Source organism: Lissotriton vulgaris, chromosome 1_2, assembly GCF_964263255.1.
Source record: "Lissotriton vulgaris chromosome 1_2, aLisVul1.2, whole genome shotgun sequence".
Lineage (NCBI taxonomy): Eukaryota > Metazoa > Chordata > Amphibia > Caudata > Salamandridae > Lissotriton > Lissotriton vulgaris.
Window position 1 is genome coordinate 313,991,724 of NC_141686.1, and position 16,246 is coordinate 314,007,969.

General features: G+C 41.6%; 1 protein-coding gene across 2 annotated transcripts in view; it reads right to left on the reverse strand.

The window, feature by feature from the left end:
• CNOT12 (CCR4-NOT transcription complex subunit 12) overlaps positions 1-16,246 on the reverse strand; it is a 381,414-nt gene that overhangs the window by 27,408 nt on the left and 337,760 nt on the right. The window contains exon 12 of one of the 2 annotated variants that reach the window (XR_015307571.1): positions 1,395-1,442. The exons of the other annotated variant lie outside the window; for it this stretch is intronic. The gene's annotated coding sequence lies outside the window, so the exon portion shown is untranslated. The remainder of the gene's footprint in view (positions 1-1,394; positions 1,443-16,246) is intronic. 2 annotated transcript variants of the gene reach the window in all.

Here is a 16,246-nt window from a genome sequence, read left to right on the forward strand (position 1 = left end):
AGGATCTCTGATCAACATCCCTGTATCCACCAGGGCTGCCTCAACGCTGCTCCAGTTCAGGAAAGAGTTGAAGACGCGCCTCTCTCAAGAACACTACATGACAATGCCCCCAATCCAATGACTGGGAAACACAAAATCTCTACTTTTCAGAACATCCTTTGCCCACTAGCAGGGCACAAGGATCACCTCTTTAAAGAGACGGCATCTTTCATAAACTGTACAGGGCACCTCGGACTAGCAGGGACGCTCCGCCAGAACCAGCACATCTCTGCAGGAAGGTCACCAGACCTGGCTATGTTTACATATCAAATCTAAGTCAAGTGCCAAGACTGCATTTGACTCTGGTATATGCAGATTTGAATCACAACCACAGACATCAAACCACAAGACAGAGAGACAAAAACAGGCTTTCATGATCTGTCTCAACTTTAAAAAACAAACAGCACTAGCCCTGAAATCCTTCAACTTAAGGAAAGAAGACAAGATGCGGTTGCAGTGGATTGGAATACTATTGAGGCCGTTTGGCCATCATTTGCTTCAGTCGAGTTAGTCCTGGTCACATTGGCTTAATAGTGGCCATGGTGATTCGAATTATTTGAGTTAGTCATCATGGTTTGGCTTGTGTTAAACATAGTTGTGAGAGTATTTACAATGGCAGCATTAGCATTAATAAGCGTTGGATCAGTATAGGTTAAAGTTAGGATAGTGCTAATCACAGCTTGTTTGCATTAACTATCACTGAGCTAACATTATTGATCACTGTATTCACACTCATTATGTCTGGGCTTGTGCTAACAAAAGGTTGGATTAGTATTTGTCAGGTTCAGGATTAGTTAATTACTTTTCACTAGTATCAGGTAAGACATGGAAGGGGAAACAGCCTTGACAACGTGGGGATTACCCGCAATGAAAGTCATTACAACGACTTTTGCTGGAGGGCGCTGTTGGATAGGGAATAGTTTAATTTTCTATCCAACACCTTTCCTACTGTCAACGTGGGCTGGAGTTGGAATAGAAAATTAAACTATTCCACTATCCAGCACCCTCCAGCAAAAGTCGTTGTAACGACTTTCGTTGTAATCCCCGCGTTGCAATGGCATGCGGGGTAAAAGCCCGCGTTGTAACGTCATACAACCCAGGGAAGCATTAAATATTCTTCGGTTTGCATTAAGTTTGTATTACATTCAGTTGTGATTAAAGATGATTGAATTTCTTAACAATGATTGGGTTATCATCGATAAAGATGGAGTTAGTATTACTAATGGGCTGGGTATTATTATTAATGATGGAGTTAGTATTAGGTGTGTGAAGATTTGCATTAATACACTTTGGTTAGTATTAAACTGGGATCGCCGGTAGGGTTCATGTTATGGCCGGGTTAGGAAATGACTTACCATAACCGGTGCCAGTGGCTCTGTCCAGTAGCATCCTTGCGGTAGCAACTATTGGGAAACATCAAGCCATTCGAGAGGTCTTAAACTTTTGCTTCCATATGTAAGACCTTAGATCCACACCCCTTTAAAATCCATTTATATGCTTATGTTTATGTTTATGTTTTGGCAATTTGTATAGTGCGCAATTACCCAGGGGTGTCTAGGCGCTTATCAGCTGCCTAACCCTGCCTTCAGTTCTGGCAACGTTATACAAGATAAAACCCCTCAACAAAGATGGGAGGAAGAATAGATGCTTTTAATGTAAGGAACCAATGCACTACAAATGCAGAATTTGCCAAGAACTCTATGTGAGACCTTTTCTATGACATGAGTCAGTTTGCAGCTTCTGGGTGGAAACTGCTACCATTTCCCTCTGGAGTTGAGTAGCGAACCTTAGGCAAAACTGCTGTCCAATTGGATAAGCAGGTTCCACCTTATGTAGACCTGATACTCCAGATGTGACAACACTGCACATCAGGACTGACTCCAGAAGGTGGTAGTAGGTTTGGAACTCAAATAAAATAATCACACACAATAAAGTCAATATCCGGCCAGAGGCATTACTTTGAAAAAGAACAGCTCCAAATTTACAGATATGCATGTAGTTATAATCAGACCCACCAAGGAAAATACAAAATCCTCAAACAGGAACTGAGAAATAGCCGCAGAATGGTTTCTAGCGCTAGGAAAAGTAACGAGCAGTACTGGGAAATCTGCAGAAGAGATTTTCAATGTTTCCTAAGCTTGATCAGTGCAGTCTTTTCAGCATTCAGAGTTTAACCTCAGGTAGGGCTGGAATTACTGCGATACTGCAAGGCATCTTTCTGCTACTAGTCCAGGGCGGCATGTTCTGAGTTCAAGTTGGGTAGCTCAGTGGGCACGAGCCAGTGCTGCAGCGATCATGCTAGTAAAGTCAATAACCCAAACAAGAAGTCGATCTCAGCAAACAAGTTGATGGGTAAAGTGGTGACAGAAATGTTAGGGCTTTCAGTAAGGTGGCAGCATTGAGCATCTCCGCGGTCCCTTTACGGTACTTCTTATGATCATGATCCACTGGTTAGTGCTCTTGGTTGTCCATTCTGAGATATTGTTTAAAGCTGCTTGTCCTGAGCAGGCAGAAGTTAAAGGGAGAAGTGAAAGAAAGATCTGCTGGGCCGGACTTTGTTAATATGACCATATCTGATGGTCACTGTAAGAAGCCTAGAAGAGGCTGTGGTACGTCGCAGGGCTGGATCTGCAGTGGTGGACTAAAGTAAAGTCCTCTGGTGCCCGTCAGCATGTGCCAGATCTCTTTCATTATTCCATGCCTGGTCTGATGGTAACAAGTGGTTTATTCCAGTGGGCTGGTACAATACTGGGTGATGGACATAACCCTTCGCCATTTTGTCTTATGTAAGTGTAAGAGTGTCAGGTGGTAAGAGGGGATTATTATGCAGCCGGTGTGACCTACACTCGCCGGACTAATCAGTGTTACGATATTAGTTTTATTGTGGGTGATCTAATATGTTGTATTGTAATTGCATTTATATAGTGCTTACTACCACTGAGGCGTTGTAATGCTTATACCAGGCAGCACGCTGCCCCTGAACCCAGGGTTACTAGTGTTTTTTTGCGTTATTGTTGGTTATTGGGATTAGTCTTGCACTCTAAAGGAAACGATTCCATGGCTCACTCCGGTGTCTATACAATAGATTAAATGAATAAGACGACCCTCTACCAGACGTAGAGGTACTACTAGTTTAGTCTTCACCAACCCTCAGTCTCTCTGGAGCCTGGTGAGGGCTTCAGTCTAGCACCGGCCTGCGCTCTGCTGAATGGAGAACAAGAGTCGAGCATCTGCAGCCGGCTTCCAGACATCCAATCTACTGGAGGAACACACAACGCAGGCCAGATAGCAAACAACCGGTGAGATGCACATGTACATGCTACATTGAACTTCTCTGAATCTACAGCATTTAACACATGGAAGGAGTGTTTGGTGCGGTCGGACAACACCAGTTTGAGCAGAACTTATGTCAATAATGGTTTTTGCGAACAATGGTTTGTGTGCCATTTGCCACTAAGCAGAAAACAGAGAAGAGCTGGTAAACAACATTGTGTACAAAACAAGAGTGATTAACAAAATGTACACGTGAACGAAGAACTCAGAGGCTCTTGCTCGGTTACCGTTCTGTTTGTCGTGTAGGTGTTTGTACATTTTTACATGCATATTTGGGATTAAGAAGCAAGAAGAACCCAACTTGTTGCTACAGGGCTATAACTGATGACCAGATACTGGTTATGTCTTAGTTCTAATGGACGGTAACATGCCATGGACTTATGATTCTGTACTGGAGTTGCAGTGGATAGTTGTGTTGGAGGTCAGTGAGCCGCCAGCTGCAGTCGGTTGAGCGGAGTTTCCAAACCTTCTGAACTTGGAAAGTAAACTTCATATGCACATAAAATTCGGTACCTGCCATCTTTACACCTAACTTGACTGGACAGCGGAGGGTGCAAAGAGAAGGAATAGATGTATCATTGTAGCGCTGAGGACCCAGAGCTGGAGCTACTGTGCGTGTGTTAGTGAATAATGAGTGTCTACTCTAGACCCTTATGTTTCACTCTCTGCAGAAGCTGGCTCGATTTCAAAGATCTCATCGCCCCAGAAGCAAACCTTTGCAGAAGAGAGCTAAGTTCCTCTGGACCCAAGGATCCCAGAAGTTCTTCAACAACTTAAAAACTGCTTTCACGGTGGCTCACATTTTGTTCATATCCTCAGTAGGGTTCACTGCTGGGACAGGAGCAGCTTTTGCACCGCAGTTTCCTAGAGAGACCTGATGCGCCTAGGCTTGCATCGCATTGACCTCTGCTTGTGGATCTCGCTTGATAAACACAGATGCATCTGGGATGTTCTCAAGTAACCATGGTCTGCACAGGATACCCATACCATCAGTGCACATCGATTACGCTCGCCTTAAAATTGGATTCCTTAAACTGCTCCCTCATGTTAAATTATCAGAACTGTGTGATTTCAGGGCAGCGCTATTAAAACTGCAATGCTCAGCCACATAATTTCTCCTCGCTATCAGTCAAGAGCAGCTGTCGCCTCTGATCCAAGGAGCACGCCTTAAAATACTGAGTACCCATCCCAAGAACAGAAGCCTGATTCACTGTACTGGGCTTGAGGGGGAAGTTATTGGGGTTTACTGTGAACCTCACCTGATATAGTAATGTCTTTAGTCCTTCTGTAGCCCATGGCTAATACCTCTAAATTTGAAATAATAATAATAAATGGAACAACTTGTTTTGATTTTGGTTTGCAGTACTAAGCGCTGAAGATAACCGATTTTACTATGACCCAATTTCATGGTAACCAATTTGCCAATGTCAGTAAAATGAAAGGCCAAGCTGGTCACACCAAGTGCCAGCCGCTGGTACTCAACTCGTTGAGCCATCTGTTGTTCAAAGCCTCCCCACGCACCTCCAGACCATCAACTGACTTCCGGATTTCTGAATGGCCCTCAAGACCTGGCTGATGATTACGCCACCGGGACCTGCAAGCACCTAGGTACCCTATCAGGTGATTAGCCATGCTTTATAAATCCTGACTGATTGGTTGATTGAGTAGCACTTGGGTAGTGATTGAGTCTTGGTGTGAAGGAGAGCGGTGGAGTACAATTCTTGTCCTCTTGTTCCTGTCAAACTCTATTTTGTATTTCCCAGGTATTTGGCAGTGGATCAACTTGAATACTTGATCTGTTGTGATTTTACACTCTTTATGGCTGGTGGTTTCTCATTTCTTTTAAAGCGCTGCTATATCCAGCACACATCTGCCCACTGTTCTGGAGAGGGATTTATTTAGTTAACTCATTTTTGGGATGGTCTAATTCATTCCTGATTTCTCCATTTCCTCTTGAGTTGGTATGTGCAACAGCTGTCTGCTTATCACCAGCCACACATTTGGTACCTTTGTCATCATGTCCTGTCTCCCCTGCCTTTTTTGTTGTCTTTGAAAACAAACATTCTGCAGCAAGTTCCTCGTCGGGGAGGCGGTGCAATCCCCGACGGGCTCACCTCAAAGAGGGGCTCTTTGGCGGAGATCTTTTGTATCCAACTGCCTTATGGTGAAGTGCGGGTGTGTGGGCGGGATAACTAGTTGCCTGGTGAAGTGATTAAAATGTAGCAGGGGGTGCCGGAAACTACTTTATTCTGGAGGTCCCCCTACTGCAATTAAAAACGTGAAGATAGCTCGCTAGGTGTCAATCCGTTAGGTAGAGTGACCCTAGAGGAGACTAGCAGAACAACTGGTCGACATGTTTCTCGCACTGGGGTATATTCAGCTGCGATTCATCAGGACCTTAAAAAAGTGAATAAACTAAACAACATGCTAGTGTCATGCGTGTAGTGTGGGTCAAATTTTACCTCTGTGGAAAATCCTATGCCTATACAAAGAGGGAAAAAAGAGATAAACATTAGTAGTTTTATTTCTCTTGAACATCATGGAAGGTCGACGCCAGGGCATGGGCATGGTGGGGCATGCTGGTGGTAGTGTTGGCCAATGTGCATAGCCTGCGCATGCCTGAGTGGTTACATCGTGCAGTGTTTGGTTCACACTCTGGCACTATGATTGTGAAACAAGGTGATGATTAAAAAATAATGAGTGATTTAAAAACAGCAGATATATATAAAACACACCATCTATGTCATAATGTGGCAACTCAAACGTTGATAGTATATGTGACACCGTCCATCCCTCACTGTGGTTTGTCAAACAGGGTTCAGAGATTAACAAACTCCTAACTCACCTAATGGTCAGGGACTAAGAGCCACATGAGTGGTCGGCGGGTCAGAACATCGGGGTTGAGCCTTCAGGTGTAGCTACAGGGGGAACATAAGTATTATCCTCGAGATGGTTTCTTAAGCATTAAGGTTAGAAACGGGGCACAGATGACTAAAACACCCCGTGGATCGTTTTGGGTATCCTATCTTACCTCAATCTTCCCGTGTCCGCGTTGAAGCACCTACCCATCTCCGCCGAGCTCGGATAGATGGGTAGGTATGGCAGCAATTGTTATTAAAGGAAACCGGCAGCCAGGAATCGTGACCGTTTCCGCCCTATCGTGCATGTCACGTGATGTAGTTGGGATCCGAGGCGGCCATGATGTAGTGTGCAAACGGTACGAAAACTGGGACCGTAGTGGCTAACAGATAGGGTTTGCTGAGGTAAAGAATGGAACGCGGACACGTAGTTAACAAAGACGGAAAGTCAAGGATTGTAGGATTGCTAAGTACAAGCGCTCAGTGGCGTTTAATGCTTGGAGGAGACGGAAATAAAAGATTGATCCCGGGCTGGCAGTCAGAGTTAGTTGTAATAAAAAAGGAAACAGGACCATGTAGTCAAAGTGTGAAACAATGGTATATTGCTAGGCTAAAACCACTCCGTGGCGTTATTACTTAGAGGAGCCGGCAAAAAGGGGTTGGACCCGTGGCCATCCCTCAGACAGGTCACGTGATGAATAGAGTGACTATGTCGGCCATGATGTAGGGGGCAAGGGATCTTGTGTAGGAGCCCATAATGTTGAACAACCAATGTGTGTGCAATGGTGTAGCTGTGGAATAATGCATAATGAATAATGAATAGATCAACAGGTGGCCAATGGCTAGTTTTAAAGCGAGTGCCAGGGGATATCCTCATTCAACCCACGGCTGTCAGAGGATAGGCGGTGGACCCATCTTTGTTCCTTCCTGAAGAGTGCATTCTTGGGGCAGTTAAGACTGGATTCCAATATCACCCACTTTAAAGAGTCTGCATTATGGTTGGATTCCACATAATGTTTACACATTTTAGTATGGGTTTTTTTACAGCGGAAATTGCTGCGATGTTCAATGATGCGCGTTTTTATTGGGCGGGTTGTCATCCCAATATACTGTAAATTGCATGGGCAGATAAGCAAGTAGATGCAATGTGTCGTATTGCAATTGGTATGGTGCCTGAGTTCCCAATTGAAGGTCTCGGAGAGTTTTATAGTTTTGACTGTCATTGTGTATCTACATACCCCACAGGAACCACATGGGTAATGGCCCGTAACGGGGGGTAGATGCCAAAGGGTTTGTTGAGTCTCTCTCCTTGCTCTTTTAGGTCTGGTGCTGATCAGGATATCTTTCAGGTTCTGTGATCGCTTAAAGGCGAACCTTGGTTGTTCCAGGTCCAGATTTATTGCTTACCCAGAGGGTCTCTTGGTGCTGAAGAGCAGGAGAAACACCAGTAAAAGACTGTTACTACAACATCAGGAGAATAGAAAGATTTTCTGAGTTTTTCAAAAGATACAAGCTCAAAAATGAAGTTAATTCCCAGCCTTATGTAGGCTTTACATGACTTGGCATTTTATAAAAGACTAATATAATACAGGTATAAACAGCCAAGATTTCAGACTACATGGGTAGGTGTGTGATAAAATATGATTGGGGCTTATATAACCTTTGGCGCAATATACAATGACTGAGTTGTTTATAATATTTACACTCAATCGAATGAACATGATATGCAGATGAATACTTTATAATAAATAACCATATAATGTAAAAAAAAAAACACCAACATTGTGCATGCGTTCAGATTTCAGGGTGTATATACACAACCTGCAGACAAGACATTCTCTGACAAGTTTTGCCTGACTGCTAAAATCTCACCTAGTTCAGCCTAAATGTGTATGGAAGGACAGAGACATCTGTCACTTTTCCTTTCCTTAGCAAAGTCACTGTTTCCTTTTGGGGCTTGGGAATTGTACTGGCTAGGACTCCAATAATTTGGTGGTAACATGACAGCTTCTTTAATCCCAAAGGCACGGGAAAGTGCCCATGATGCTTGATTCTCAAAGGTACTGAAGAGCGAGAAACCGGTGTTTTAAACCTCAAGGTGCAGATGAGATGAGTGAGCATGGTGCTTTCATCCCAGAATTAAAGAAGAGTGATGAACGAGTGTTATGATCACAAAGCAACAGATGAGTGAGCGTGGTGCATCAATCCCAAAGGTAACGAAGAGTGAGAAACTAGTGCTTTAATCCCAAAGGCACAGATGAGTGAGTGCAGTGCATCAATCCCAAAGGTAACGACGAGTGAGAAACTAGTGCTTTAATCCCAAAGGCACAGATGAGTGAGCGCAGTGCATCAATCCCAAAGGTAACGACGAGTGAGAAACTAGTGCTTTAATCCCAAAGGCACAGATGAGTGAGCGAGGGGCATCAATCCCAAAGGTAACGACGAGTGAGAAACTAGTGCTTTAATCCCAAAGGGTCAGATGAGTGAGTACAGAGTCTTAATTCCAAAGCCACCGTTGAGCGAGTACAGATCCTTAAATTCAAAGCCAAAGATGAGTGAGGGTGGTACATCAATCCCAAAGGCTCAGATGAGTGAGTACAGAGCCTTAATTCCAAAGGTAACGACGAGTGCGTATAGAGCCTTAAATTCTAAGGCAAAGATGAGTGAGTGTGGTGCATCAATCACAAGGTGAAAAAGAATGATTATGGGGACACGCAATGAAGAGTGATTAAAGTGCTTCAATTCCAAAGGTTTTGAAGATCGAGCACGTTTCTTAATGCCCACAGGTGCTGAAAAGGGAGTACGCTGCATTAAGATAACAATGCTTTTAAGACATATGTTCAAATATTTTCTTCTGGTCTACTGGCTGAATATAACTTGTAGTCATAGCTTAGTAGCCGATATGTCTCGGGTCAAGGAATCTTTAGAAAAGGGTAAGATTTTTTGCTTCAGAAAGTATAACCCCTGGGGTCATTCTAGTCTCCCAGACCTCTTCCCCCAGGTGAGAAACACACTGTTCACCTCGCCCCTTCAGACCCATGAAAGAGCTTGAAACTACAGCTGTGGGTAGAGTGCAATGGGCCTCAAGCCCAGAGGCTCTCTCTCTAGAGTTGACACACACTCATTCCAAGTTGTCAACCCCTTCTTCCGTACAATGCAACGACAGGCAAATATTGCATATGAAGGGCTTGTGCCAGTCCACAGAAATCATCTACAAATAGTGCAGATGAGTGGGGATTGTTGGTTAAGAGAGGCAATTACAGACACACTGCAGTCAACGCCTTGGAGTTTTCTTTTTAGGTCTCGTTGGTTAGACAGCACAAGCTGTCTGCTCGCAAAAATACCTACTGTCAGCTTACAGGGGCTTAGGGCCTGCCCATTGTTTACCATTAGTTGGCTTTAATGTCACTCATTTGCCTGCTTTTCATTCGTTAGCTTGTGTGGGCTTTCCTTCCTCTCTTTTTGTGTTTGCTCATCTCCTGAAGCATGGAAGCGTTGTTCATGTCCTTCCACTTCCATGTATGATGTTACCACGCGATCATTTTGATCGCGGTACATTACATCGCTGTTTTTACAACGCAAGTCGTTACTATTTACTATTCCAACTCCAGCCTACGTACAGTACGGAAGGTGCTGGAATAGTAAATCACACTATTCCTTAGTCTGGAGCGCCCTCCAGTGCAAGTCGTGGTAACGACTTGCGTTGTAAAAGCAGGGATGTGAATGTATTGCGGTGTTTTGACCGCGTTGTTAAGGTCGTTTCCCTCCATTGCTTCTTTTTCTTTAAGCACTTCATGAGAGACCATGTATTTTACAGCTGTCTCCCTTGTGCGCTTCTGTCTCCTGGCCGCACTCCATGTTGAACTCTGTCACACGTTTGCTTCTCCCTTGTCCACTCCATTCTGCACTCACCTTTGTGTACTCCTCCCCCTGCACTGCTTTCTCTTTTTTTTTTATTTTTTTTTTTTAATCCTCATATTGCGGTTTCGGGGAAAGAATGACAGGCATTTGGGAGACCAACGTCCAACGAGCCAAGTGTTTAACTTGAGCTGCCCCTAATCGTCTAACGGAGGGTACACCGGGCAAGCCTTGCTCTTGGTTTGATCCGTTCTCCACTGCATACCTCCATCTTATCCAATAATTCCATCGTCTTGGTACATCTTTGACCCATTAGGCACTTAGCAGACTTCAAGTCATGCCAGGAATTATTGTCCGCTTAATCATTGGAATCAAAAAGAAAAAGAAAAAGAAAAAAAAAGAGAAAAAAGACACAGCACAGGGGCCTCTTGTACAGAGAGATATTATTGTCTAGATTCGATATATTTTTCCAAAATCTCCCAGTATTTCATATTTTTGTTTTGTTTCCTTTTTCTATCTAGGTTACTAATTCTTAATGCAGTGTTTAACCAGCTTTCATGTGTTGGGGGAGATGGTTTTATCCAGTTGATACATATCTCTCTACGTGCTAAGAGAATCATAACAAATAATAGACTTTCTTGATCTTTATCTAGCCTTGTCTGGTTGGATTGAGTATTGAGGTGTATCCCAAAAATAATTAAAGTAGTACTCATATTGGAGTTGCCAGCATTGCAGTCAGAGTCTTACCAATTTCTTGCCAATATGGTATAAGCGAGGGGCACCCACCAAACATATGTATATCATCCGCTTTTTCCTCTCCACATTTACTGCACGATTTTACTGCTGCTCCTCTGAATTTTGACAGCTTTTTAGGAGTCCAGTATGCTCTATGTATGGAGAAAAGGTGGTTTCTTTTTAATGGGGCGGCCTTTACACATGTCCAACATTTTTCTACTGATTTGTTCCACAGTTGGCAGAGATCTGAAATTTCGTTTTGTAAGTCTTTCTTCCATGTCTTTTCAACAGTTGTTTGATCTTCTTTTCCTGTCTCGATTAATGCCCAATACCATTTTGATACTTCTTTCTTTATTGCCGTTTCGCTGATCATTTCTGATTCTAAATTTTCCGGGTCTAGATCTCCTTTTGGAATGGTACTTGCCCAGCTGCTTAATTGATAATATTTAAACCTCGAAATTTTATGATCTGCAGTTCTTTGCAAGTGATCCCATGATAGCAAGGAGTTCCCAGATAAAAGTTGTCCCCATTTTTCAATTCCAGCTTGCCTAATTGGTTTTGATAAAGAATCTTTTAAACAATCAGGGGTGCCTGGGGAGTCCCATATTGGAGCCGAGCTACTATAGTATGGAATCTGTGTGATTGCCCTTATTTGATTCCAGATCTTAACTGCATTATTCAGAACTTTTAGTTTCACTTTTTTGAAAAATTTTGGATGGCCGAATTTGAAGAGGAAATGATCCTCCCCCTTTGTCAAATGAAACAGATGTGTTGGATATGCTTGATGTGTTCTTAATAAGACCCTGATGTTTTTGAATTGAAAGGATCTGTAATACTCATATATATCCGGACTTGCAATGCCCCCTTGTTTCTTCTTTCTCCTAAGTTTATTCCATGAGATTCTTGTGCTCTTGAATGCCCAAACAAAGCTAGCTAGTTCTCCTTGTATCTTTTTTAGGGCTTCCTTTTTAAATTCCAGTGGAATATTGTTGAAAAGATATGTGAATTTTGGAATGATTGACATTTTGATTATATTGGATTTACCTAAGAAGCTTAATGGTAGACCTGACCAAGTTTTCAAAAGTTTTCTAGTTTCATTCATGACACGTGTGAGGTTTGTTTCTGCTAATTTTCCAAGATCTTGTGTTATGATGATTCCCAAATATTTTATTTTATCCTTCAAAAGTGGTGTAGTTAATTGTGAGTTCCAGCTCATTATTTCCGTTTTATCGATATTAACCAGATATCCAGATACTTTTACCAAATTTATTCATCTCTTCCTCTATTGCCTGATTAGAGTTATTATAGTCATCTGTGAGCACCATTAAATCGTCTGCATAGAGCGCTACTTTTCTTGTCCATTGTGAGTATCTAAACGGTGTGATGTTAGTATTATTTCTGATAGAACATGCCAATGGTTCAATATATAGATTAAAGAGTAATGGGGATAGAGGACAACCCTGACGTGTACCTCTTTGGATCTCAATACTTTCCGTTAGATTGCCATTAACAGCTACCTTTGCTCTTGGACTTAAGTATATATCCCTTACCATGTGATTGAAATTAATCCCGAATTTACTTTTCTCTATACATTTAGTTAGAAAAGCCCAGTTAACCCGATCGAAAGCTTTAGCGGCATCATAAGTAAGAAGTGTAAGGGGCAGATTTTCATGTGTAGCTATATCGATCGTTGCTATAAGCTCATGTGTAATTTCTTGTATCTGCCTTCCCTTAATAAAACCTTTTTGGTCCGTATCAATTAATTTAGCCATAACCTTAGATACTCTTTTCGCTATTATATTCATGAAGATCTTGTAATCACAATTAAGGAGCGATATTGGTCTATATGAAGCGCAGTTCATCGGGTTTTTTCCTGGTTTTAATAGTATACTTATCGTAGCGTCGTGCCATGAGTCTGGAAGCTTTTCATGTTCTATATATGATTTATTAATTGTTTCAGTTAACGGTTCGATTAATGTTTCTTCCAATGCGATATAAAATTCATTAGGCAAAGCATCTGGACCTGCAGCTTTCCCCTTCTTTAGATGACTTATGGTGCTCCTTACTTCTTCTACTGTAATTACGGAATTCACCAATTCCGCTTCTTCCTCTGTCAGACACGGAAGTTGAATCTTCTCAAGATATTTTTTGATTTCTTCCTCCGTAGGATTTGTGTCTTCCTTGTATATTGAGGTAAAGAAATTAAAAAATTCCGTTCTAATTGCACTATCATCTGAGAGAGTGACTGATTGATCCTGGCTATATATATTTAATATGTTGTTTCTGGATTGATCTGTTTTCATTTTCCATGCTAGTAGTTTTCCGCATCCTTCGCCATACTCATGGTTCCCTAATTTACTGCTCTCCCATTTCTCTTTGATTATATTCTCTAAATAAACTGTCAGGTTTTCTTTTGAGTTGCGAAGTTTTTCTTCCAGATTTTCCTTTTGAATTAGTGGAACATCACACTCCAAGTGTAATTCATCTTCTTTGATTTCTGTTTCCAATTTTTTGATTTCCTGTTTTTTTTGTTTGTGTCTGTGAGCGCCTAGACTAAGCAATCTTCCTCTGATAACTGCTTTATAAGCGTCCCATATCATGCTTTTTGCTGTGCTGTTTGCATTGTCTTGAAAATATTGTTGGGTAGTTAATATTAGTTCCTCCACGCATTGATCTTCTCTTAATATTGTGCGGTCAACTGTCCACCTGCTAGGTATTTGTAGTTGCGGTAATGTTATATTTAATTGAACGGCAGAGTGATCCGATAGATGAGCGGGTAGATGTTCGATACTTTTAACTTTATCCCTCAAATTTTTGTTTAATAAAAAGAAATCTATTCTTGATTTGTGTCCTAATTTTTTATTGTGGAAAGTATATGGGTAATTCTTTATTCCTTTTAATTTCCACAAGTCTTCAAGCAATAAGTCTTTTTTATAGAGACCTAACCACTCCCTCATCTTCGGTAAGTTCCATTGCTTTGTTGGTGGGGATCTATCAATCTTAGGATCTCCTATCAGATTAAAGTCCCCTCCCATTATAATTGGAGCTGGGTATGTTAACAGCTCGGAATAGAGTTTTTGGAGTGGCTCCGCATCGTCCCTATTAGGTCCATAGTAACCCACAATAGTCAAAATGTGCTCTTCAATTCTGACTTTGGCAATTGCCCATCTACCTTTACTGTCCACTTTATCCTCCTCTACATTGGCTTTGAGAGATTTCTTTATAATAATTACTACCCCCTTTATGTTACACTCTTGCGTGGTATGTATACTTGCTCCAATCCAATTTAAGTTTTTTGCCAACTGAGACCATTCCTCATTTGTTAGATGGGTTTCTTGTAGGATAATAACTTCGCTCTCTGTTTCTTTGAGATATTCCATAATTCTTCTTCTTCGTGATATTGTTCTAAGCCCGTTAACGTTCCATGTTAAGATTTTTATAGATTTCTCTTTTGCCATTTTAAATTGATTTTGCATTTGAGACAGCTTTTTTCTCCCTTGCCAATCTTTTCATGTTCCAATTTTGAGGATTTTTTTTTTGTTTTTTTTCCCTACTTTGCTCCCCACCCATGTGTATTTACAGTTCTGTATCTTGTGATTTCCTTTCGGTTTCCCTCCCTGGGGAAGCCTCCTTTTTTTTCTTCCAGGTGTCATACCACCCGGTTTCGTGCTCCGTTTTCTCCAGGTAATTTCTTCTTTAAGTTTGAGTTAGTGAATGCTTCGCCCCATGCATTCCTATTTATCTTTTCTTTTCTACGTCTTTATGAATTTTGGTTCATTCTTATTTTAATATGTCGAATGTATCGAGTGCGTCTGAATCAGCCCTTGATTTGGTGATTTATTCCTTGTTCAGTTTACCAATTTCAATTTGATCTTTTATTAATTGAATAAGGTTCTCTACCTCTTTTGAGTCCCTTAAATTGTGCATTTTGTTTCGCCACATTATTCTGAGCGAGGCAGGGAATTTTAGCTGTACGCTTGCTCCAAGTGATTTTAGCTCCTGCATATACTGCCCCAATTCCCATTGCCTGTCTTGTGTAATCTTACAGATATCTGATCTGATGCGAAATGACCAGCTCATTTTATTGAAGCTTCCGACTTTTAAACCCTCGCTCAGTATTTTTTCTTTCAAGGTGTATGTTCTGAAATTTACCAGGATTTTTCTCGGGGGTTTCCTCTCTTTGCTTTTTCTAAAAGGGTCTCTATGAACTCTCTGGATGTCTTCCGCTAAATTGTATTCTTTAGTCCATGGGAGAAATTCTTCTAGTAGAGATATTACGTAGGTCTTAATGTCCGTTCCCTCTGAATTCTCAGGGACGTTCAACATGCGAATATTATTTCTCCTTCCTTGATTTTCCAAAGATTCAAGCTTCTCTTTGACTATTTTATCGTTGTCCTTCAAGTGTCTTATCTCTCTTTGGGTGTTGTCAACTCTCTTACTTAGTGAGCTTAACTCGCTCTCTACTGCTGTAACTCTGACCCCTAGATCATTTATTTTTTGATCTAAGCTTTCTACTGCTTCTTGTATTTTGTTCTGATTCGCCTCAGAAATTGCGAATTTTTCACGCATTTCCCCCATTATTTTATCCATCATTTTTCCCAAACACAGTTCCAACAGGTTTCCTGTAGCGCCTCTGTCTCTGTTTTCTTGCTCGTCTTCATAATTCTCTTGAGAATCTCGGAACTCTTTGTCATTTTCAATTTCAATTTGTGGAGAAGCACTCGCACTTGGTTGAGTAAAGGAAATTAGTTGAGCTGACTGGGCTGGTTGAGCTGATTGAGTTGTTAATAGTGGTTGTTCCATTGAAGAGTTCATATTTGTGAAAGGATCCGGTGAGGAAGATACCGACTGCATATTTCCTTCTATCAAAACTTCCTCGCCTACAGGCTCCCCAACTTCTTTTCCCACCATGAGGTCTATCGTGTTATTAGCCTGATCTTGGTTTCCACCTCTCGCTTGTACCACTTGCTGTACTTTAAAATATGATCTCAACGAAGGGGTAATCTTTATTCTCTTCTCTTTAGGTTTTTTTGATCCTCTGCTTTTTATACTCTCCGTTAAATCCTCTAGTCGCGAAGGGATTTTCACAGCCTTTTTTGTGTTCTTAGGGGTCATACACTTCTTCTTTGTCGGTAATAATAGACTTTGTTTACTTAGACTTTGATTCCTGAGACAGTATGCTGATTTCTTTTTACCCTCTTCCAGTCTTTCTTGTCCCGGCAGAATAGGCCCTTGATGATTTCCTGGACCCTTCTTTGCTCTGGATCTAGTGAAATAATTGATGATCGGAGGGGTTCCCTCCTTTTTGTTATTTCCACTAACCCCTAGTGATAAAATAGTGTGATAATTGTGAATATCCTCAATGCTTTTAATTTGTGGGGTTTTATTTTCTAATTCTGAACCCGGTTCTGGTACTTGTGTGA